Here is a 23419-nt window from a genome sequence, read left to right on the forward strand (position 1 = left end):
TGTTTGGTATTATTATACCTGGTATTGGCACTCTCAATATATTGTGTAATGGTGTGATTCAACAAACAGCTTGGTGCTGTTTTTATAGATTTTGTTTTGCTATTATCATGCCACTCATTACCACTGATGGGCTTTAGACTGTAAGGTTTTCTTCCCTTACATGGGGGTTATTTACCAAGGCACAGAGTTTCAAAGATTTTTTGATAAATCGTCTATAGAGTGTGAGGTGTTCTTCCCTTGCATGATGGTTATGTACCAGGGCGAAGGATGTCATGTAACCCTGTGCTTTGCTAATTCTTTCAGGGTTTTCTTTAAAATATCCATGTCTGGTATTAACATTCCATTTGATGTTCTTCTTTAATAATGTTTGATCATTTTCGCACACTTTTTCTGCAACCAGTATCTAAAGTAGCTCCGCGTTCTGGCACAGAATGTTTCTTGGAAGAAACTGATGTCTGCATGCCGGAGGGGACTTTTATAGCTCACTGATGTCAGAAACGGAGCCAACATCATTGCAGAGCCGTACAACACAATCCCGCTGCTTGCGGAGGTACTGCTGAAAAATTTCCGGATCCAGTTTGGCGCCTGGGGACAATTCAAAAGATAATGAATCTGCGGCTAGACTGTTTCCCTACCAGATATCACATTACCAGAGGTAGCGATTTCTTAGATTGTTGTCCTTTAATCACTTTGCACCCATTTGAGGAATTTCCGTTAACATTTGCAGACGTGTTACACCTGTTACATTGTCAAATGATTAAACAGATTGCAATAAAACTTCACAGCAATGTACATTAGACTATATAGATAATTCTTTTTGCTATTGCAAGTGATGCTATGAAGTAGTTATGAGGTTATAAGCGCCAACAAATTAATGATATCTTGCAGCTCATAAATACTAAAAGTAGCAAGGATGCACACAAAAATAAATGAGACTGCATATATATATATATAGTTTCAGATTTACTACATGAACAATTGAAAGACCCATTTTTAGTGACATGCTAACCAAAACTTGTAAACAAATAATAACAAATAGAAATACATCTTAATCTACATATGTTTTGTTTGCATGTTCTCTGGCTCACAGAATAAAACTGGCCCAACAAGCCAAACAAAAAACAACTTTCTTATGCACCCCTGTGCAACAAAATGAAAATGTGACCTAACAGTCAACCATACAAACTACTATTTGGAGGGCTTGATGATTGGCCACTAGGAAAATATTAATAATCTCAATTTTTATAGCAATAGCAATGATTGCCTCTCATTCATTTTGGCCTTTATATGTAACACAATCATACTAAATGTAGCAAGAAAGTCAAAAAGCAAAGTAGACTGTATAGTGTAAGTAACAGAATTGCTACATGAACAACTAATAGATACATTTATGGTCACCTGATTTTGTAAACCTATAACCAAATACATACAAATACAATAAATAAAAATAAATAAATCCCATTAAATGTGATTGCCACTCTTAAGTTATAGTTAGGATTCCCTGAGATAGGAATTCCTCAGATTTTTGTTCCCTCATACATTTTTACTCATTTGACGAGTCACGACAAAACTTTCCAGACCTGTAGCATTTCCTACATCTTGTGATGATGTAAATGTTTGTGGTGCATTGTTAAGGAGGTGCACAGATGCCTGTCCACTCTAAGTTATTACAGTGTATGCAACTCCACTCTATGCCACTTCAGTGTACACCAATCCACTCTATGCTACTCCACAGTATGTTACTCACTCCATGCTGTTGAACTCTATGCCATTCCATTACATGCCGCTCCACTCTATGCTATTCTACTGTATGCCACTGCGCTGTACAAAACTCCATTGTATGCTGTTTCACTGTATGCCACAACACTGTGCGCTGTTCTACTCTACACAACTCCAGTGTATGCCACTCCACTCTACACCACTCCATTCTAAGCCATTCCAGTGGACGTCACTCCACTGTATGCCACTTTACTGTGTGACATAACACTCTACCCCACTGCAGTGTATGTCGCTTCAGTCTATACCACTTCATTGTACACCACTGCACCTTACACTGTCCCACTCCACGCCGTTCCACTGTATGCTGATCCACTCTATACAGCTGCATTCCATGCTAGTCCATTGAACACCACTCCACTCTATGCCACTCCACTCTATGCTATTCCACTTTAAGCTATTCTATTGTACACCACTCTAATGTAGTCCACTCTACGCTATCCCACTGCACACCACTCCACTTTACACAATTACACTGCACACAACTTCAATCTTCGCCACTCTACTGTATGCCATTCCACTCCATCCCACCCCTCAGTACATCACTCTGTTCTACACTATTCCGTTGGACATCACACCACTGTATATCAACCAACTGTATGCTATTACACTCTACCTCACTCCACTGTATGCCACTCCAGTCTACACTACTCCACTGTAAGCCACTCCACTGTACGCTACTACAATATATGCTGTTACACGCTCTGCCACTCCACTGTACAACACTCCACATTTTACGCCATTCCACTGTATACAACTCCAGTATATGCTACTCCACTTTATGCAACTCTACTGTATACTACTCCACTATATGCTAGTCCACCATATGTTATTCCACTCTACACCACTCCACTTCACTCCACTCTACACTATTTCACTGTTTGCTACTCCACTGTATGCTTCTCCACTCTATGCCACTCCTGTGCAGTCTCCTCCAATCTATATAATCTACTCTACAAAATTCTACTACACTCTGTGCCATTCTACTGGACTGTACTCCACTCCACTCCATCCTCATACTCTCCACTGCCCAAATGTAGCCTCGATTTTATGTCTGTACACTTTATTGTATAACACTCTACTCTACAACACTTTCCAAAGGTATTGCACTGTTACATCTTTTACAACGGACTTCTATTACAACACAACTTTTACAACGCTGTATCCATTACATCGCATGCCTTTACAACGTATGACATTACATAGCAGATGCTATTACAACGCATGCCATTACAACGTAAGTATTGGTAAGTATATATATTTTTTTTATTTTATTTAATATTATTTAATTAATTTAATTAATATTAATTATAAATAAATATATTTATTTATGTTTTTTTATATTATAAATTAAATATATTTAATTTAAGTAATTTTAAAAATAAGTATGAGTATAGGAGTATATGTTTTGGGGTACTGAGGTATATGTTTTGGGGTGTTTGGGTATTTTTAGATTTCAGGGCTGGGTTTGGGTTTTGGGGTACAGGGGTATTTTTAGGTTTCAGGGTTGGGTTTGGGTTTTGGGGTACAGGGGTATTTTAGGTTTTAGGGCTGGGTTTGGGTTTTGGGGTACAGGGGTATTTTTTGGTTTTAGGGCTGGGTTTGGGTTTTGGGGTACAGGGGTATTTTTAGGTTTTAGGGCTGGGTTTGGGTTTTGGGGTACAGGGGTATTTTTAGGTTTCAGGGTTGGGTTTGGGTTTTGGGGTACAGGGGTATTTTTAGGTTTCAGGGTTGGGTTTGGGTTTTGGGGTACAGGGGTATTTTTAGGTTTCAGGGTTGGGTTTTGGGGTAGAGGGGTATTTTTAGGTTTTAGGGCTGGGTTTGGGTTTTGGGGTACAGGGGTATTTTTAGGTTTTAGGGCTGGGTTTGGGTTTTGGGGTACAGGGGTATTTTTAGGTTTCAGGGCTGGGTTTGGGTTTTGGGGTACAGGGGTATTTTTAGGTTTCAGGGCTGGGTTTGGGTTTTGGGGTACAGGGGTATTTTTAGGTTTCAGGGTTGGGCTTGGGTTTTGGGGTACAGGGGTATTTTTAGGTTTTAGGGCTGGGTTTGGGTTTTGGGGTACAGGGGTAGTTTTAGGTTTCAGGGCTGTGTTTTGGGGTACGGGGGTATTTTTAGCTTCAGGGCTGGGTTTGGGTTTTGGGGTACAGGGGTATTTTTAGGGTTCAGTTTTTTTTAAAAAACGACTTTAAATAAATTACATTAATTAAATTAATTAAATTAAATTAAATTATATTATTTACAATTTATAAATTAATTAAATTACATTAATTAAATTAAAATATTTAAATTAAATTAATTACAATTTTAAAATTAATTAAATTAAATTAATTAAATTAAATTAAATTAATTAAATTATATTAATTCCTTTTTTTACTTTAATTAAATTAAATTAATTAAATTAATTTATTTAATTTAATTTAATTACAATTTTAAAATTAATTAAATTAAATTAATTAAATTAAATTACTTAAATTAAATTAATTACAATTTTTCATTTAATTAAATTAAATTAATAGAATTACATTTATTAAATTACATTAATTACTATTTTAAAATTAATTAAATTAAATTAATTAATTTAAATTAATTATATTAACTTAATTATATTTTTAAAAAAAGATATACTTACCTATACTTACGTTGTAATGGCATGCGTTGTAATAGCATCTGCTATGTAATGACATGCGTTGTAAAGGCATGCATTGTAATGGATCCTGCGTTGTAAAAATTGCGATGTAACGGTCTGCGTTGTAAAATAACACGTTGTAACGTCATACATCCCTTTCCAACACTGTACAACACAGCAATCTACTGTATGAGATGCCACTCTAATTTATAAGTTTCCTCAACTCTGCACTATGCTACTTCAATGTATGCCACTCCACTCTACGCTTCTATACCACTCCACTCTACACCCCTCCACTCTATGCTATTCCATTCTATGCCACTACACTCTTCTACACTCCACTGTATGGTATTCTACTATACACAATTCCACTGTCTGCTACTCCAATTTATTGTAATCTACTCTATTCCACTGTAGTGTTCATCACTCCAATGTATGCAGCTCCACTGTACGACACTGTCTTCCACTCTATCTATTGCCACACTATAAAAGTCTACTACACTTTATGGCAATCTACAACACTGTACTCCACTCCATCTGCGTACACGCCACTGTCCAATTTTATACTCCACTCCATGCCTGTACACTCCATTGTACAACACTCTATTCCACTATACAACACTTTTCTCTACTCTATAACTCAGCACTCCACTCTACTGTGTGAGACACCATTACAATTTGTAACAGTTTACTAACTTAATATGCCACTACACTACCCTCTGGTCTACTCTGCTGTTTGACACACAATACTCTCTTTGATACTTTATTTCACACTACAATACACCTGTCCACTCGACTCTACTCTATTGTTTAAGACTTTACCTCACTCTACGCTATTCTATAATAATCCACTCTACGTTGTTCCACTGTTTGACACATTAATGTACTCTATGCAACTCTACTCAATAACACTCTATTACATTGTATGCCACACTCTGACACATTACTCTTGTCTATACCCCCACCCCATTTTACTATACTTTATGGTGCTGTACAACACTCTACTCTACTCTATGTCACTCAACAATACTATAGTCACCTATACAACACTGTACACAACTCTTTGTCTGACACTGCACCCCACTTTACTCCACTCTACCTATTGACACAGTATTCCTCTGTCCTCCACTACCCCCCTACTCCAATGTACGCCACTCCACTGTATGCAACTAAATGCTATTGTACTCTATACCAATGTATGCCAATCCACTCTACTACAAGATCAACTAGACTGTATGCCACTCTACTCTACTGTAGTCTACACCACTTTCCCATACTGTATGACATGCCACTTCACTCAACTGTACAAAATGCTACTCCAATTTATTGCACTTCACTCAACTGTAGGATACGCCACTCCACTCTACTGCACTCCATGCCGCTATAATCTACAACAAGCCACTCCTCTCTATGACACTTTACTCAACTCTATGCTACCCCACTCCAGTGTACTCCACCCAATACTCCACTGTACTACACTGTATCCCACTCTATCCCACTGTACCATGCTCCTCTCTACACTGTGCCACTGTCCAACACTCTACTGTATGCAAGTTCACTGTACACTGTATGACACTTGATGCCATGCCACTCCACTCCTCACTACGATACGCCACTCCACGACACTGCACTGTATTCTACAACACTCTCCTCCACTGTACTCTGTCACACTCCACTCAATGATACTCTACTTTACCCTACTCCTCTCTAAAACACCCTAATCCACTCTATGACAGTCCATGACACCGCACTCTAATGTACGACTAGCCAGTTTACTGTACATCTTGTGCTCCTGTCTATGATACATGACTCCACTATATATATATATTTTTTTTTTTACAGAGTTTTATATACCGCAAACTTACCCGAATCGGGTATCAGAGTGCTTTACATAAGCACCAGGTGCATTGCATGAGGACACATTAATTTTTGTTGGGCCAGAATCACAGGATGTTCAGCGTCATTGCCGAGACTCGAACCCAGTTCCCCACATTCGAGGTGGACCGCCCTAGCCGTTAGGCCAAATCCTCTCCCCAAATATGAGACTCCCTGCCACTGCACTAAATAACACTTTATTACATTGTATGATACACCGCTCCTCTATTCTCTACTCCACTCTATTCCATTCTACCATACTCCCCTCTACGACAATAGACTTCACAACACTCTCCTCAACTGTACTGTATGATACTCCACATAACGATACTCAACGACACTGGCCTGTAAGATTTGAAACATTTTTAAGGGTGGGTTTTTCCCAATCGATATTGTTAAGACGTCATCCTTAGGACGTATGAATAATTTATGAGTACACTCTCCAAGAGGTCCACTTCACCTCTCCCATCGACGCACAAGGTTTAATCTCCAACGTCATCCTCATACTGAACAATGGGGAATATATGCACATAGACTGTATAAATACAGCACCTCTTGCTATCAGTAGGCAGGAGGGAACCGAGACTTCAAGGCCGACACACTGACTAGAGACGCTGCAGCTCCAGCATGCCATCACCACAGCTGACAGTGGTCTGATGATCCCTTGCGGGTTGTCCAACTCAAGTCCAGGACGAAGTCCCACACTCTCACTATTCAGGTATAGGGGTTTGACTAAATCCTTGTGAGATTCTTGGCTCTTAAGACGTAGGCTCTTAGACTTAGGTTCTTATACTTAGGCTCCATAGCACCTACTTACATGCTAGGTACACTTAGGTACATCTAGACAGGCATCTTAGGAGTACACACTTTATTTTATAAATGCATTTCATATTCATGTATGTGTTCATGACTATTGCAAAATGGTAGAACAATAGTATTTCTTTTTATTCACTGTACTGCTGGTTCCATATCTCTGCTACTGTGTTACAGTTATAGCAGCGCACTTATTTTACATGAGAGAACAACGGTACAATAAATTCTTACTGTAAAAACGCTCAACTGTTTCTTCTGTGAATCTCTCTGACAGCAAAACAAGCGAGCACGAGTGACTGGGTGAAAAGTATTATATTGTTTTAACGAGTCGGAGGTTATTATGTTCTGAAGTTGCAAAACAAATCTCTCTGATAACAGGAGATTCTAGTAGGACTGCGAGCTAGCTAATACCAAAACATAGGCTGACATATTCAGTGGGGGTGTACCGACTTAGTTTGCCACCAAGCCCACAGCATATGTTATCTTTAAACAGCGTAAGTCCTGCATGACAGGGTACTATTGGAACTACACTACAGTGTTCTCACAAAGAATGACCCTCCACTTTATGGCACTACACTGTATGAGGCTCTGCGCTACTCTACTGTGCAGCACTGTACTCAACAACGACTTGTACTCCACTCTATTCCACTGAACTCCACTCTGTGCAACTCCACTCTATAGTGTTGCAGAGATTCTACTTAGGAGCAGAACTATGCTTGGGACCACTGAACATCAGCATATAGGGACTGAGTCACCATACCACCTCAGCCTCTGTGAGACCGAGTCCGATTAGCTACAGCACCTCACTTGCCCTCCTAACCTTTACAGAGAAATAACTGATTTGACAATCCACAGCACAACTCTTTTTACCCTCTCAGGGATCAAAGTAACAGGACACACCCTTTTTCTCTCTTACATTTACTTGTCCACAATAAGATCAAAAAGAGACATGAAGTAAGTTTACAATGTTTATTTAATCTATTGTGATCTAGATGCAATGATTGTGCAACAATTAGAAAACAAACACATGTTAATATTATGATCAGCATGGTTAATAAACCATATACCATAAAAAGCCCTGTCATGTTATCTGACAGGTCTACCTTAACCCTCTCGTACTAATGAAGCTCAGCGGTAATATAATATAGATTGCTGTGTTTAGTGGTGGACCCTGGACCTTAACATACATATGTGGATGTTCTACATCTCTGCTGACACAACACTCTTGCCCCGGGACCTTTGCTTAGTGTGTGTTTTTTTAGAACCCCTGTCCTTAGTTATATGACAAGATATGTGCGCTCACAGGGCAACATTGTTTGACCTGGTTTAGGCTGTTGAGACTATACCCCAGGAAAAGAGTGAAATACCAAAAATGTGCAGGTTCTGTGTGAAAATACAATGTGGCACAAAGGCAAGCCTGATATTTAGTAATGTTTGCAAAAAAAAAACAGACTACAACGTGCACAATTAGGCTAACATTGGGAAAGCAACAATGAGCCATACAAGACACACACAATGCCCTCCCTTTGGTTAGGATAATAGCACAATAAAGCATTAAGAACAATTAATATAAATGAAAGAGAAAGAACCTCAAACCATAATTGGTAGAGTTATATTCGAAAATCAAAAAAATGAATTGTCAATTTGGAAAAATAATCAATAATGGGGCTTTGGAGGAATCCATTGAGTCCCTAACATATTCAAAAGGTAGGGACTCCAAAAGGAAGTCCGACTCTGCATGAGATGATTGATTAACAACCCAAGTCGCAAGTTCCAGAGAACAGACATGATCCTCAGCCTCATCTGGTGCTGAGATAGTTACCACGCAACCTGCATCCCTGTTGGTAGAGCCCGTATTCCATGATCCATGTGCCAATATTGATAAGCAATGAAACTATCATCTTTGACAAGCTTTGAGTGCCATCGCCAACAAAATAGAGATAAGCAAAAATAGGAAGAGTGCAGGCAAAAGGTTTGTGGATGACCCTGCAGGAAGGGACAAGTTCAACATGCCCCACACAGTGAACAGGACGGGAAACAGCCATCACATTGCATGCTTCACAACGCATGTGATTACAACACAGTTGTTACTACGACCGCGTTGTTACATCGCAGTACCATTACAACGCAAGCCGTTTCATTGACTTGCTGTAGGGGGCGTTAACCTAAGGAATAGTATAATTTACTATTCCAGCACCTTTCCTGCTGTTGCTCACACTGGAGTTGGAATAGTAAATGATACTATTCTAAGTCCAGTGCGCCCCCTACAACAAGTAAATGTAACAATTTGCCTTGTAAAGGTACGGCGATCTAACATCCGTTGAATACAGCTGGTTATATCGCATGCGTTTACAATGCATGTGATTACAACGTGGTCATTACAACGGATGTATGACGTTACCACGCATACTTTTACATCGCATACCATTACAACGCGATTTTTACAACGCAGGATCCTTTACAACGCATGCCTTTACAACGCATGTCATTACATAGCAGATGCTATTACAACGCATGCCATTACAACGTAAGTATAGGTAAGTATATCTTTTTTTAAAAATTTAAATTAATTTAATTTAATTAATTTAATGTAATTAATTTAATTTATTTAAAGTCGGTTTTTTTAAAAACTGAACCCTAAAAATACCCCTGTACCCCAAAACCCAAACCTAGCCCTGAACCCTAAAAATACCCCTGTACCCCATAACCCAAACCTAGCCCTGAACCCTAAAAATACCCCTGTACCCCTTAACCCAAACCTAGCCCTGAACCCTAAAAATACCCCTGTACCCCAAAACCCAAACCTAGCCCTGAACCCTATAAATACCCCTGAAACCCCATAACCCAAACCTAGCCCTGAACCCTAAAAATACAACTGTACCCCATAACCCAAACCTAGCCCTGAACCCTAAAAATACCCTATACTCAATCTTATTTTTAAAAATTACTTAAATTAATATATTTAATTTATTTAATTAAAATACATAAAATAATATATTTTTAATATTAATTAAATTAATTAAATAATGTTAAAAAAAATAAAAAAATACACTTATATACTTACCTATACTTACGTTGTAATGGCATGCGTTGTAATAGCATCTGCTATGTAATGTCATGCGTTGTAAAGGCATGTGTTGTAATGGATCCTGCGTTGTAAAAGTAGCAGTGTAATGGTATTGCGTTGTAAAAGTTGCGTGGTAACGGTTGTATACCGTATTCAACAGGACGCCTGCACCAGGACACTTGTAATTAGGTCCATTTGTTTTCATGTAGTGCTAAATCTGATGACGGACTATGTAACCATACTTTAAAGGATATAAAGGGGCTAAGAAGAAGGATGGGTAGGAACATCACACACTCATATTGATGTGAAAGGAAGATTAAAATAATGGAGTCTTACAATTAGCAGCAAGTCTTTATACTTGAACAGAAGCATTTTGAGGACTTTTGTAAATCCCAGGAAAAAAAGATTGTGGATAAATGGGTGCAAGGGGAGAGAATTCCAAGGAACTAAGCCCTCTATGTAAAGGATACTACTGTACTATACTACTGTGTTATCTTGCCTGGTGTAAGAAGGGGATGGTAGAGAGATCTAGAGTACTGTTTTTAAATTTCCAATTAATGTGATACATTTTCCAGATAATAAAAATGCGATCCATGAGTAGACATGCAATAAACCACAAATATGCAATACTTCTGACCATATTTCCTGATTGACACCAGTAGAGTGGAAAGCTGTTGCTCATTGCAAACACAGTTTACAAACATGGAATTTATTTGGAGAGACAAATAAATAAGCCCAAATCAAAACACAACCTTGGATGCATCTAGAGTCCACCAGTTCATTAAATCACAAGAATATATAAAACAAAGAAAGAGGAGAAATATGTTGTAGGAGGCTGGCTTATTATATGGTGCTCCCTTATGTAAACGTAGCACCTTGCACTATTCCAGACAACCCCTATGGTGATTTTAGTGGTTTAGACAACTTTAGAAAGATCTCTAAGTGGTAGCCGTGGAGAGCAGCCTTCAGGCTTAGTCCAGAAGGAGTGTAAAGCAGCATGTTTTACCAGTACTAATCATATAGTGTAGGTTAAGTAAAAAAAACACAATGTGTAGTTATAAAAATATGTATTTATTATAAACACTGTGAGAAGCTGGCTTGGTATATGGTGCATACTTATGTAAGTGAGCAACCTGGGTTAATCAGACAACTCTTTTGGTGATATTAGTGGTCTTGGATAACCTCTGAAAGCTCTCTAAGTGGTAGCTGTGGCAAGCAGCCTTCAGGATTAGTCCAGAAGGATTGTAAAGCAGCTTGTTTTACCAGAACATAATCTTATTGGTATAGATTAAGTGAAAATAAACCACATAGGGTATTTATAAAAATATGTATTTATTATAAGACACTCACAAACACATGAAGATATCTTCTAGCCGGAGATATACACAATGCACACAATACATTTCAATAGAAACAGGTAAGTAGCACAAATACACAGTGGTAGCCAGGGGGAGACCAAACCTTATACTAAAATAGTGGTATGCAATCCACGACTCAAGTCAAGACTATACCTGGAAGATGTAGAAGTGTCGGGGACCCAAGGATCCACCCGAGGTAAGTAACCAGGAACCCCACGGATGCTGTGTGCAGAGTGTGAACACGACCTCAGGTTCAATACAAGTCAATGGGTAAGTTGCGGTTACAATTTTAATGAAGGACCCTTCCCAGTGGACTCTGAAGAAACCCAGTGGAAGACAGAAGGTTGGAAATTCTTGTTCCGCCCGTTTGCGATGCTTTTTTCCTGTTTGCGAACGCTGTTTGCGAATGCTGTTTGTGTGCTGGGGGAGAAATATCTTGCAAACACGCATTTTAAAAGTGTGAACAAGCAAAAAGTTCCACAAAGCCGCGTACTCCGCGGAACACAAAATTACCCAAATTCCGCAAATTCCACGAGCGGAACGGAATTTATTGCCCAGGCCTAGTTTCGGGACCAGCAAGGTACAGGCTACTCTCCACAAGCAGGGGAGTCAGGGCAGTCCCGAGCAATCAGGGGTGCCCATAGAAATCAAAGATGACCCTCAAGAGGACCCACAGGTTTGCGAAAGAACCTCGAGTAGCTCACCAAAGATGCATGCCCATGGTGCAAGTGATGCAGCGGGACAAAGCTCTTGGCCACAGGAGATGCTTGAGGTGGGGTGTACTTGGAGCCCAAAGATCTTGGAGGAAAGAAGCCAACAAGTCTTTACAATGGCAAGTCGATGCGTTGCACAGGGGTTCAGTTCCTGCGACTAGGACAAGACATACTGTCCTCAAACTTGGTGATAGGACTGCGCAGGCCTCGAGGGATGTGAATAACCACCGCCTGTGTCGCAGAGCCTTTCGGAGTTGTGGGAGCTCAGGATCCGCAGACTGATCAGCTTTGTTGCGGTGCCTGCAGATGCAGGGAAGTAACTCCTACACTTCAAGGGAGATTCCTTCCGGTGTCTTCGATGTCCACAGGCCTTGGAAGATTCCTGAATGGAGCACAGGCACAGACGTTGCAGCAGAAAACTAGGGCAATGAGACCAGGAGCAGCAGGAGTCTTCCTAGTTGCAGCCTTGATGCCCAGAGCAAAGTCCACAGTGCCCAGGCGGTCGAAGAAGAAGTGATGTTTTGAAATTAATCTTGTCCCACGACGAATCTAGGGAGCCACCTACAGGTAAGTGCTTAAGCATCCTAAGGAAAGGGTTAGGATGATTCGGGGTTCCCTCCCAGGGTAGGGGTCGGACAGTGGGAAGGATACTCCCTTGTCCTTTGTCCAGTTTCGTACCAGAGCAGGAGCCAACAGCTATCTGAGCTGGTTTGAACTGTACTATGCAAGGAGGGCACCAAATGTGCCTCTCAAGCAGACTGAGTGGCACTCGCAAGAGCTCCCACCCAAGCCCCAATACACTAAACCCTGTTTTGGAGGTGGTCACACCTCCCTGTCACAGGATACCTATTGTTCTGCCTTCCCCTGCTCGAGCTTGGCTCAGCAGCAGGAGGGCAGAATTGTGTCCCTGGTCGGCAGTATCCATGTTGTGCTGTTTGGGTCTAGAAGAATGGTACCAGGGGCACTGAGGGCCTCCCGCAGGAGTTTTGTTTGATACCAAACATGCCAAGGTACGTTAGTCAGTTTAGAGATGATCATCGCATAATGACGCATGGCCACTCTATGTATCATAAAGGCTGCTGCACTTACAACCCGGGAGAAAGGACTCCGAAGGTTGTAGGCATGTCATGCTCATGCAGGGGCATCCTCACACTTAGAACCGAGCACCCTGCCTTCCGGATTGAAAGGCCTGCTTTATGGGTGACTTGTAGGTTTTAAGTGCAGTGACCTCACATATAGGAAAACCTATATCTGCCGTAAGTGGTGCTAGCACCAGCTAACACAGGCTGCAATGGCAGACCTGTAGTTACAGTTTGAGTGATCCCCCATAGCTGGAATAATGCAAGCTTCAGCCCATAAATACACATGTCCTACTTTTTAAATACACTGCATCCTGCCTGCTGTGCCTTTAAGGCCTACGTTAGGGGTGATTTATAAGTATTAAAAGGAACGTTTAAGTAAAAAAAAAATGTTTATGCCTGGGAAAAGCTTTATATTGGCAGGTCGAAATGGTAGTTTAAAACTGCACCATCAGGCTGCAGTGGTAAGCTTGAGACATGTTTTAAAAGGCTACTTCCGTGAGTGGTACAATGAGTTGCTGCAGGAAGGTGAAGTATTATGTGATAATGTTGGTTAGGCGTCACCATGCAATGCTCTCAGAAACCCCAAGATGTTCCTTGGATTCACAATAACACATCCTTAGCTCTGTTGTGGTAGAGAGGCAAAGAGCAGTCAGTTTTTACTAGGGGAATATGTGATTGGTAATTGGCATGACTCAAAAGAAATCCAACACCAATTTATAAAAATAAAGCAGATTTTCATATTAATTTAAACACCAAATTGAATGTGATTAGAAACATATAACCAGAGCTATGGATTTTAGAAAAAAACATAAGTCAAAGCAATTCAATACTGCGGAACTTTTGCATTGAGGTCAATAGGAAAAAAGTGGTAATGACAATTGGTCACATGCACATTGATGGGAACCCAAGGAGCATGAAGATGATACAGGTCCCAGGACCAAGCCAAAACAGTCAGTTCAAATGTACCTGACTCGCAGAGCCTGGGTGCAGAGGTGTCCTGGCTGTCCCTGGTTTTGAATGGGAGTTGCGGGAAAGCTGCTTTTACCCCTTACATAGTGCTGCGGGGGAACAAGGTGCAACATATCAACAGCAGGGCCACTGCTGATGTTGGAGGAAAGCTGTATGGAGTTCCCTTTACATGCAGCATTGAGTGAAGAGGTCAGTTGCCGTATTGGCGACCAACAAGCCTTGACAGCGGTAAGCTCAGCAGATACTTACTTCAAACATCCAGAGGTCCCGGTGGAACATGATAGCTGTCTGAAACTTTGTGGATGGTAGGACTAAAGTCCTCGCAATACACTAGATCATCTTGATTTGGGCGAACCCTCAGAGGGCCCAATGGACAGCAATTCCTTGGCTCCAGAGAATTGTTTTACCTGCCATTTGCAGGGGACTAGCGCCATTGCTTGTGGCTTTCACAGGGGTCCCTTTGTCTGGGGGAACTGACCATTAGCCTAAGACAAGAGACGCTGGTGCAGTTCCAGGAGTGTTGCCACAGGTGTAGATTCACCATCATTTGGTTTGTGCAAGTCTTGTTGTTTCAGACTCGGTCTCTTCTTTGTTCTCTTGGATGCAAGTTGGATAAGAACTGATGTTCTGGTGTCAGGGTTAGCCCTTAAATCATAGATTATGGGGCATTAGGGGTGTGGAGGCAAGTGGCCAATGGGCTACTAACCCCAGCGGCTAATCTGCCCCTGAAGTTACCACATCTGGGGGTGTAGGTCAACTTTTCTACCCAGAACTCACTATTCTAATAGTTTTTAAAATGGCAGAAATATTCCTTAGCTGTACAGACAAGATAGCCCACCCTAGAAGTGTGACAAGCCTCCGGGAGTGTAGAACGTCTGACTACCTAATTTTCCCACATCCCTGGGTGAAAATGCGCCTGGGGCAGGGGAAGGGCAGAATCCTCCTTTGGGAGGCAGCCTGGTTGCATATCACAGGTGGTGCAGCCTTTGAAGCTCACCAGGGTGATGTGCCACTTCACTATCTAGCCTGTCAGAGAGGAGGTGTTACTTCCTTCCGGTCCAGGCCATTATTCCACACCTCTTGGCAGGGGTCAGTATCCTGTCTTGGCAGCAGCAAGAGCGGGCAGCGAGCCAGAGCACAGGAAAGGCTTTGGTAACCAGGTGGGCAACCTCTAAGGTATCCACCAGGATGCATGCCACATCGTCCTGAACACAAGATTTGTGTCAGGGGTGAAGCCGTGCGTTGTTTGATACCAAACACTCCCGGGCGGATTAATGATAACTGGCGCATCCCCAGGGATGCACCAGGGAGGGGCAAAAACAGCACAGATGCGTGACGCATCTGTGCCGTAAAAGTGGCACATTGCTGGAGTTGCGTCGCAAGCGCGACGCAGCTCCAGCAAGGTTCGGGGGTGCCTTATCTGTCCAATGCTGCGTCAAGCCTTACACCTGCTTCAAGCAGGCGCATGGTTATGACGCAGCATCGGCCTGAAAGTGACTGAGTGAAATCTTATAGATTTCACTCAGCCACCTTTGCGAGGTGCACCTGCCCCGGAACGCCCACCCTGCCCCGGAACGCCCACAAGTGAAGCAGGGCTTTACTACGTGACGCATCTGCCTAGATGCGTCACGTTGTAAATGGGTCATAGGGATGCGCCACGTTTACGTCACAGTTGCGTGACGCAAACGTGGCGCATTACCAACATAAATATGTCCCTAAATATTTAGGTGATACCATATTGGAGCTGCTATCCTTGGGTTTATCCCTTGTAGTCCCAGATTCTTAAAGGTGTCGCGGACACAGTGCAGCAGCCAAAAATGCTGCACTGCATTGCTTTGCTTTGCGTTGTGTGACAGGAAGAGAGCAGGAGAGGGCTATGTTCACAGAGATATGCAGTGCAGCACACATGGAAAGTCGGGATAGCAAGGAGAAATGTAAAAATGTCTCCTTTTAAACGCCTGCTTTTCAGGTGTGTTAATTTTTTGGCGCTAATCCCTGTCTATTAATGGTAGTAGATAGGGTTTAGCGTCAAAAGGCATAGGGGGTTGCATGGGAACACCCATCTACCACCCATGCCCTGCTTTGTGTTAATTTTGGGTACTTTCCAGTGCAAAACAAGTTTTTCACTGGAAAGTGAATCATGAAAAATGTATTTCGTGCTGGCTAGTGTCACTTTTGTGACGCTAACCCGGTGCAAAATGTTTGAGAATCTCCACCACAGTGTCGTTTAATGATAAAGGCCACTATAGGGACATATCTGCTTGCACTTACATGGTCACACCTTTAATATAATGCACCCTGCCTCCTGGGGGGAAAGGAGGACCTCATTAGGGGTGACTGACATGGTGAGGGCACAGTCGGGTTTAATCAGTTTGCACCTCTCCTGCAGCCTGTAATCTCAGAACTGCTGACAATAGTTTCCTTAGGTCGCTCAGGGTGGCACAAACAGCGCTTCAGGCCCTGGAGACCCCTTTAACACCCATGTTCTGGGTACCACTGGTACCATATACCAGGGACTTAGAAGGGGGTTAATGTCCTTTGCAAATTGGGATTATCAATAGGAGATAATATAGGGGAGCGCACTGGCACTGGGGCCTGAGCAGCTGGCTCCAGTGCACTTTCAGAGTCATAACCATCAGCATTGCAGCAAAATGTGGGGTAGTGACCATTCAAAAAGGGCACTTTCCACAGTTGCCCAGGGTAACTGAATTACCATTTACTAGGGACGTCCACGTAAATTAAAAATACCAATCAGGTGTAGCTCAATTGTTCCATGTTTCAGGGAGAGTGCAAAAGCACTTTATCACTGGTTCGCAGGGAAAAAGTGCACCGAGTCCTAAAGCCCAGAAACACGGGTTCAGCAACAGAAGGCAAAAACCAGGGGATGACCGTACAAAAAGGGCCAGGTCCAGCAACAGTCAGAGTGGATCCCCTTGTTTGGATGGGGCCATGCCCTCCTGCAGAGGACGGAACACACATGTTCTTAAGTAATTTACAGTGAAAGAGAAGTATTGCTTTTCTGTCACAGTCATTAAGGTCTATTACACCAATAATAACACACATCACTATTACCAATATTGAATTTACAAATATTATCAGAACAATCTTCTGGATTTCATGGCAAGATTTAGCACCACCCAATAACCTTGTTTATTTTATCATAAATATGCAGAAATCTGGAAACTAGGATATATTACAGAAAGATGAACGAACTAGGGGACATATTATCAAGGGATTTATCTCCGCTTTTTTGGCTTTAAAAGCCAAGAAAGTGGAGATAAAATTATCTCCCTATCAGCAACAGGGTGCTAACACACAAATTCGCATGTTAGCACCCTTTTTCTCTTCGCTTCCCCTTGCATCTCTAATGAGATGCAAAGGGGGCGTTCCAGAGAAAAATAATAGGAGAATTGTTGTTAAGCGACAATTCTCCTATTATCAAGGATTTCGCTAACCCTGTTAGTGACTAAAAAAAGCAGCGCTAACCGCGGTTAGCACTGCATTTCTTACATCTGGTATTTTCCTGACTTAGCCATGATATCCTATGGAAGGTGGATATCATGGCTAAGTTTGTGAGCTCCTATCATCAAGCTAACGTCAAACTTCGAAAGATTATCGTTGGTTTTCCAGCGATAATCTCTCAATTGGCAGTTAGCGCGAGGATTTTTATCACTTCTGAGATAAACCTTGCTATAGCAAGTTATCTCTGCGATAATTTCCGGCGATGCTTAGCGTTAAAAAATTTGTTGCTAAGCATCGTTAGCGATAAATATCGCTAAACAATGGTAATATGCCCCTAGGTGGGCATATTAACAATAAAGTGGCGAAGCGTGTGATTCAGCCAAGAAGGCTAAGGACATGCTTCGTCACTGTAGAAACACAGGGGCATATTACCAAGCAATAGCGAAAATTATCGCTATTGCTTGGTTAGAGACAAAAATTTACCGCTGAGCTGCGGCGATTTTTATCGCAGATAAACCTTGGTACTACCAAGGTTTATCGCAAATGCGATAAAAATCGGCCGCAATGCATGAATATCGCTGAAAAGTCAGCGATATTCATGCATTACCGAGCTAATGCTCTTAGCCATGTTATCCACCTCCCATTGGATAACATGGCTAAGAACTGCTCAGGGCAGGTGTTAGCTTTTGGAGATATTCGCGCTTAGCGCGATTATCTCCATAAGTTGGTAATAGGAGATAGTGATGTTAGCGACTGTTTCCGGTCGCTAACATCTGGGCACGCCCACTTTGCATGCCATTAGTGATAAATATCACTGACTTGCAAAGTGGGGCCCAAGATGGTCGCTATCTCCTACTAGCTGTCGCTAACTGGTGTTAGCGACAGCTAGGTAATAGGGAGATAATGTTATCTCCGCTTTCTTGGCTTTTAAAGCCAAAAAAGCAGAGATAAACCCCCTTGATAATATGCCCCACAGTGCTGCTCCATATTTAATAGAATATGTTGCAGCCCTGCATTTCCCCTTGCGCTGTAGCTAGCTTTAGCTGCCTATCACCAATGCAGGCACCATGGCACAATAGTGCAAGGGTGCCTCTGTTGAGGGGAAGATTGTTTATGTGCAGGAATGTTCCCCTTCGTGCACATAAGTATCTTTAAATGCATTTTTGCAACTTTTATGTGTGCTGCTTAATGCAGCACACATAGAAGTTGCAAAACAGCATTCTTTTAACCCCTTCCGTGTGGGGCTGTTACCCCCGCTGTGCTGGGGGCGGGGGGTGCGCACAGCGCCCCGGTGCTCATGACGAGATCAGCTCGTCATGAGCCAACGCCGTTCCAATGGAACGCTCAGCACAGCAGGGGAATTAGCCTAGCGTGCGAGCGTTCCATTTAACGGGCGCGGTCATGACGAGCTCAGCACGTCATGAGCACCGGAGCGCCGTGGCTCATGACGAGCTGACCTCGTCATGAGCACTCAAGGTGTTAAAGAAAGATTGTTTACGTGCAGGAAGGGACCCTTTCTGCACATAAACAATCATAGTTAATTTGCTGTTTCTATGTGTGCTGCACAAGGCAGCACACACGGAAACAACAAAAACGAGGAAAAATAAAGCATTTCTCCTCATTTTGCCTGTTTAAGACCAGGTTTTCCCTGTTCTTAATTTTGGCACTGCCTCCTATCTACACTACTCTTGTAAATAGGGGGCAGCGTCAAAGTCAATGGGTTTTGCGGTGGAATGCCCACCGCAACACCCATTGCCCTCCCCTTTCATGCTAAACACAGTGTGAAAGGGGGCCTTATGTACAAGGCAGCTTTAAGTCACAATAAGGGGCTTAACGCTGCCTTGTAAATAAGGCAAGGCCCCTATCGCCATCAAAACATCACTGAAAGTGACATTGCAGTGGCGATAGGGGGTTGTAAATATGTCCTTGGACTTCATGATGTTGAAAGGTGGATGTGTTCACTGGTTTCAATTAAGCTGGAGAAAATTTGTTTACCCCGACAGATCTTGCAAAATCTCACATATGCTTATTTTGAGAACCTTTGTAAGATGCTACTAGTGAGAAAGTGCGAGTGTGTTTTGCCTGTGTAAGACTGGTTGTGCAGAAAATGTTTTTTAGGGACATTAAAATCACAGCTAAGAGAAATACTTTGCTTAAACCAGTCTATGCAGGGTATTTTAAATTTAAAGTGTGCATGTCTCTGTGGCCCGCCAATTTGCAACAGCCAGCCAGACATGCACATTTTAAACCTCTTTAACCCAGCTGTCTTAGCGGAGAGCTGGGATGAGAAGGCATTGGGGGTCAAGTGTTCTCAGGAGCACCGAAGGAGGCCGCGCCCTACAATCCTGATGCTTCTATCATGCTGCATGAGAGAAGCCCCAGGATTGGTTAATGCAGTTTCCAGGGTCCTGTGTTGGAGCCTGCCTGGATGTTGACCCGAGCAAGGAGGACGTCATTCCAGGAAGGTAAGTGGAATTATTTTTTCACTTATTTATTTACTTTTATTTTTGTCGCACCATCCTCCGTACATGCCAGCCGCCACTAAGTCCACTACCAGTATGTCTGGTGCGTTTTGAACACAAGGTTTTCCCTTGTATTACATTTCCATTCGAGATACCTAAAAATGCATACATTTGAAAAATGTTGACACAATGTATTTAACTTTAATGAAATGTCCCAAAATTTAACAAAAAATAATTGTGATGTCGTTCACCTCTATCCAATGCACTGGGTTTGGTTAGGAGGCTGTGAAGAGTGCGCTGTAAAAGGCACTAATACACATGACTTTACAAAGGCAGGGCTGGAACCTCCACAATGGTGTGTCAGAGCAGACAGAGGGGGGTCACACAAGGGTGGGCCAGGTGTTTCTGATCAGCTATTAGTTTTCAAGATCCTGATTCATAGAACTTTTTGTCAACCTCTGTGTAACAGGGTTGGGACGGGTTGTCGGGAGGACTGGTGGATCCCTGATTGTGCCCCTTCTACTCTACAGACTGCGACTCCGAGGAATGATTGGGACGTAGATCAAACCAAAGAAACGTCCACAGCCCCCTTTAAGTGGGAGTATGATGACTTCCAAGAGGACCCGCCTACCACTGACGTCGACAATCCTGGATGGTTGAAAACAGGGGAAGCCCTGTACGCAGCGTGTGACGTCTCCGGCGAGCCGAAGGACAGAGGACGCGAGGAACACCGATCGGAGGATAAAGACGAGGGAGAAAACCGAGGACGAGAAGAAGACGGAAAGCCTGGAGGCCAACGACCCTGTACTCCCCCGTGCCACACTCCCGAGGGAGGAGTGTGGCTTAGCCAGGTACGGCGGCGTTGGGCGGCTTGGGTGGGGAGAAAGAGTGCCCCGTGTGAATAGTGTAAAAAGCTCCCAGTTTGTTCTGAACCTCTGTGTTTCCCTTTTCCCTCCTTTTCCCCGCTACCCTATCCTCTTACCGAACCTTCCTTTCATCCCTCACTCTACCCTCCTGTACGATCACATATTCACTAGCGGGTTTGTACATTACACCGGTGTCCCTCACAACCACGGGAATCCCTTGGGTGCAAACGCTTGTCGGATATAGCGACTAATGGCCTCCCTCTGTCCATTCTTTCTTCCATGTTGCTGCACCGGGAGGAAAGTAACGTCTGAGACCGTAGCTTGCCTGGGGTATCCACGACGCTGCTTCATCCTGCGCCCTCTGGAATCCGGGGAACTTTCAAGCTGTAACCCTGCGTGCCCCGAAGACCACCACCACAGATAAATTCGAGTTTGCGAGGGAGAGACTAACAATCCGTACAAAGTGAACCTTAAAAATAAAACCGAGTTTGAAAAGATATACTGGTCAGGTGTCTGTTGAGCCGTCTGTTGTCACCACCGAGAGCGTCCCCAGCCCCCCTCCCACGGCTACACTCTGATTCACTTTGATGCACAAAAATGTCCGCTCTGATGGTAAACGACATCCTCATGATCGGTTGACAGTTTCAGCGCCAACAGATATTTATCTGCAGAGTGACCAGTTGTGAATTTGACAACGGTGGACGAAATAGAGGGGCATATTTAATAGAAAATGATGTAGCATGGCATTGCAAGCCATCTTGCAGCGCAAGCTGCGTTAATATGAAAGTGCAGGGATGTGCTGTATTTAAAGAAATACAATGCATCTCTGTGTTTTCCTCTGCGCTGGCGCACAATTAGCTGCCTAGCTCCAATGCAGGCACCCATGCCTGTGTTGCAGGGATGATTGTTTTTGTGCAGGAAGGGGCACCATTGTTGGCGCACATAGGAATAGCAAAAAACGAGGAGAAATAAAGGTATTTCTCCTCCTTGCACCACTTTAAGGCCTCCCCTCGGGAGGCATTGCAGTCTGACGCCTTCCCTGGTTTCCGAAACCTTGTAAATCTGGAAATGCATCAGAATCCATGGGTGTTGCGTGGGAACAACCACAGCAACACTTATTGAATGCCCCTTTCACGCAGAGTAATGCGTGATTTGGGCACAAATTTATGAGACCATGAAAATCCATGCAGGGTGGCTTTACATGGCCTTGCATTGCACGCCTCCGGAGCGTCCAAAAAAGCGAGGCACCTGTGGCGCAGGGTCCTTGCCAATATGTCCCAGGGCGGAGGGAAAGGTTGTGATGGCAACAGCACCAAACATGTCAAGCGCCTCGGGGTGAAGCTCACACATTCCCAGTCGTATTTCGTACATTAACTAACCCCCAAAAAAAGGTTGGAATTGGTGATGGCTCAAGGAGGGACTGTCCTACAAAATAAAAGCATGTCAGAACGCTCCTGCAATATGTCTCGTGGTGGCTCGGGGGGGGGGGGGGGCGGGCACGGGGGCAGCGGTCTGACATACTCCTGTCCTTTCTGTCACTCTGTTGCTATGTTATCATGTTTGCATTTTTGCTATTAATTTGCAAAGCATTGTCCAAATGCTGCAACGTCCTTAAAACACATATAGATGATGCTTTGTACCCACGCCCACGATTGTGCTCCTGTGTGTATTTTTAGAGACTCACAGACAGAGTTCCCCGGCAGCATGATTGACAGTTGTCAATGCAGAGAACCCCCTACTTAGCAGGAACAAGCAGAATCTTGCCTTTATCTGCGAACATGTCTCGATGATCTAGCTAATTGTAACTTTCCTACGATGAAAAGGCTATTTACACTGTCTAATTGTGGATGCTGCTCTAAAAGACAATGGGAAGTATTCAGTGACAAGTCTTGCAGCAATGTGTACCTGCTTGTGGTAATGGGTAAAAAATGAAACATTCTAAATAAAGAAAGAGTCACTGGCAGGTACATTGGGCTTCCCGCAAGAGAGCTGTGCCTGAAGAATTGCAGCGCTGCGTTACAAGAAGAAAAAAATATCTCAGCACTAGGGGGCATATTATCAAGAATGGGCGTTACATTATCGCCGCCTTTATCAGCAGGAAACTGTACACAATCATTTTAATTTTTTTTTGTCGATTTTTTTTTTATTAATAACATTTATAATGGAATCATTTTGATTTTAACATCTGAATTTACTTGAGGTTAAGATTTACGGCCACGTGCATCAATGTTCCTGTTTGCGAATTCTTAATTGCGAAAATTAAAAAATCGCAATTAAGAATTCGCAAACGGCTATGCATTAAGAAATCGCAATTTTTTTTGCGATTTCTTCATTTTCCTTAATTGTGATT

The sequence above is a fragment of the Lissotriton vulgaris genome, chromosome 11 (assembly GCF_964263255.1).
Source record: "Lissotriton vulgaris chromosome 11, aLisVul1.2, whole genome shotgun sequence".
In the NCBI taxonomy this organism is placed as follows: Eukaryota; Metazoa; Chordata; class Amphibia; order Caudata; family Salamandridae; genus Lissotriton; species Lissotriton vulgaris.